The sequence below is a fragment of the Apium graveolens genome, chromosome 4, assembly GCF_009905375.1.
Source record: "Apium graveolens cultivar Ventura chromosome 4, ASM990537v1, whole genome shotgun sequence".
Classification (NCBI taxonomy): domain Eukaryota; kingdom Viridiplantae; phylum Streptophyta; class Magnoliopsida; order Apiales; family Apiaceae; genus Apium; species Apium graveolens.
In genome coordinates this window covers 314,124,019-314,127,095 of record NC_133650.1, presented here as the reverse complement: position 1 = coordinate 314,127,095, position 3,077 = coordinate 314,124,019, and the positions used below count along the sequence as shown (strand labels likewise).

General features: G+C 34.8%; 1 long non-coding RNA gene across 1 annotated transcript; it reads left to right on the top strand.

The window, feature by feature from the left end:
- The first annotated feature begins 659 nt into the window (after nucleotides 1-659).
- LOC141717365 (uncharacterized) lies at nucleotides 660-2,438 on the top strand. The gene is made up of 3 exons (XR_012573607.1): nucleotides 660-1,122; nucleotides 1,487-1,892; nucleotides 2,169-2,438. It is a non-coding gene; the product is annotated as an uncharacterized LOC141717365 (long non-coding RNA).
- The last annotated feature ends 639 nt before the right edge of the window (nucleotides 2,439-3,077 follow it).

The following is a 3,077-nucleotide window of genomic DNA, read 5'->3' as shown; positions in this document are numbered from 1 at the left end:
TCATAGGTTTGAAGAGCAAAGAATTACACGTTGGAGTGTAAAGATGGAATTGAGTAAGTTTTAAAAACCAAGTTTTCAATTGGGGTTTGAATTTAAAACCCTATTTTTTAATTAGTTGAGGCTTTGATTTTTTAATTACTTTTAAGTAGTTGAGGATGTGGTTCAAGTAGAAGAAAAAGGGTGCCTCTGCTCCTCTTCCTGTTTCTATCATCGCTAAAGTCGATCTTTATAAGTTCGATCCGTGGGAATTTCCAGGTGATTTATAAATATGTGATTATTTGTGTACAAGGTGATAATCATTTAATTATGAGGATGACGTGTTATGTTATTATATTGGAGATTGTTGATGATGTGTTCTGGTTTGAAAAATGCAGCAAAGGCTTCGTTCGGGGAGCAGGAATGGTACTTTTTCAGTCCAAGGTATCGAAAGTACCCTAATGGCGCCTGGCCAAATCGTGAAGCAATTTCAGGGTATTGGAAGGCCACTGGAGTTGATTAGCCAGTGCTCACAACCAGTATCACCGGAGGATCTCAGAAGGTAGGTGTTAAGAAGGCACTTATTTTTTATGGAGGAAAGCCACCAAAAGGGATTAAAACCAATTGGATCATGTATTGGAGTTATATAGACTAGCCAAGAAAAAAAATCAAAACTAGTGTTGTGTGGACATTCACTCGGTGGAGCTGTAAGTTCGACTAGTTTTCTTTTTTCTATAGTTTATATTAATAGTTAAGCGTTTTAAGAATATGTGTTTTCACTGTCCAGGTTGTTGTTTGGCTGCACTAACTATTTTAAGGGTCATTGCAGGAAATAAGGGTTACGATTAGTGCATATTTGCGAGGAGCCAACAATATATATATATCTGGATCTGTTTCTGCCCTTTTTGTTGGGGGATTTGCAACACTGGAAATACAAAGTGAACTCCTGTTGCATTTTCCCTATTTTGTCTCTAAAGAAGTGAACTCCTGTTGCATTCCATGTTTGAAATTCGATGGATGTTCCAGTAGAGCCACTTCTTCGACCTTCTGTCAATTTGAGTCCTGCTATTGGCCTTCGAGCATGAGAAGATGTTAAACACGAGTTCCATATTTGGGATCAAACACACTGCATAGGTTAATGCTGAGGTATTCTTCAATTCTAGTATTATGAAATATTATTTAGCAGGCCTTGTAATTAATATGTGTAAACATAATTTTATTGATAGTTTGAGATCATATTAACTGAAAAAGATTGAAATATTTAATTCTGACTGTGGGTGTGAATTGACCTGAAAGCTTCTAAAATGTTGATTGAATAATAGTGGTTGCATCATCTTTGTTAACAAATGTAGATATTGAGTTCTATTTTTCGTGCATATCACAATTTGTGTGCCTACTCTCGGCATCTACTGCATCAATCAACCCTATAGGCACAGGTCGTGCATATTACTATTTGACCCCAAGGCTGACAAGTCTATCATAACGGTAGTCGGTAATATAAATGTTGTAGTTGACTGGAATGGTCGGAAAGAGTTACTGATCACACATGTCCACATGGAAAATTATGGAGTAGCAGGGGAGGCAGAATATGAGGTCAAAGTTCTCGGCTCCGAGAGGTTCAAAGATAAATTGATCATCTCACTTGCAGCCAATGGCCAGAAAGTAGAAATTGATGTAAACTATGAACCTGAGAAGATAACTGAACTGCCTTCTTCCAGTAACTTCAGCAATTGGGTCATTGTACTTGTGTGTTCCCCTGTATTAGTATCAACATTAATTATGTTTCTCTATTACCTGGATAGACCAAATAGAGATCAGTCCAATGTAGCACCTGTCAGCCCAACTGTCATAACACATTTACCGGCTACCCCTTTCCGTAGAAGTACATCTGTCGTGAATGAACACTCTCATACCAGGTAATTGCTCTGTGAACTCGTGTTATACTTTTCTTGCATTAAATACATGAGCTTTTACATTCAATATATGTTTACACAGAGCAATGTAAATATTTGCCCAGAAAGTTTAAAAAATGTGATTGTGCATCTATATACAGCTTCACATCTCATTAATAAAACTCGTGTTCCGGTTTTAGATGTGGGATTTTTTTGTTATATTCTACATGGTTCATGATTTATTTCCTCTGTAGAATATCTGGTTACTGGTAAAGCTAAAATATTATTTAATCTTACCAGCTTTACTTGTTGGGGAGCTCCTCGGTGGAAGCACTGTCTGGTGCAAAGTATTCGAAGTTGACATCAAATGAGACACTGGTTTTGGTCTGGGCATGTATAACATAGAAGGCTACTCTCTGTGGTTCTGCAACTACAAGTATATTGACGAGAATACAAGCTCTAAGGTCAGGTCAGATTCAAGAGGGAACTCCACAGCATCAAGGTTGAGTTGCAAGCCACTGATCCAATATAAATGGGACTTGATGTTTTTAATAGCCGAGACGATTAAAATGTGTACCTTAATGATCATGTTTAGAAATAGATTTTAAGTTATAGTTGTTATTTTTGTAGAGAAACATTGTATTATAAATTTAATTTTAATTGTGAAATAACAATTGAATTATTATAATATCATTTTATTTTAAAATTGATTTATTTTAAATAATGAGATTAATTTTGTAAACTGTTGTGTGAAACCCACTTAAAAAATGATGAAAACCGTTGTATGTCTCATTCACTTATTTTTTTTTTTTAAAACTGTTGTCTTTTGATATTCTTTGCAATGGTTTAAATTTTTTATACCATTGTCTTTTAAATAAAAAACATTCAAGACAATGGTTTTAGCTAGTTAAATTTTTTTTATAAACTGTTGTTTATGAAAATATCGAATAAGTTAACAATAATGGTTTTTCTACAAAACCATTGTTGTTAAGTTAGACAGACAATAGTTGAATAAAAAAACAGTTGTTTAAAAAAGTTCCAACAACAGTTTGTTTAGAATAACTGTTGTGTGTTCCATGTTAACACCAGCACTCTAACATGTTGTTTAATCTCTCTTTTTACAAGGGTAAAAACAACCATTGTCTCATGTTCAATCACACGAGTGTTGGATAGACAACGGAAAACATACTTGTCACACAACGGTAAAAA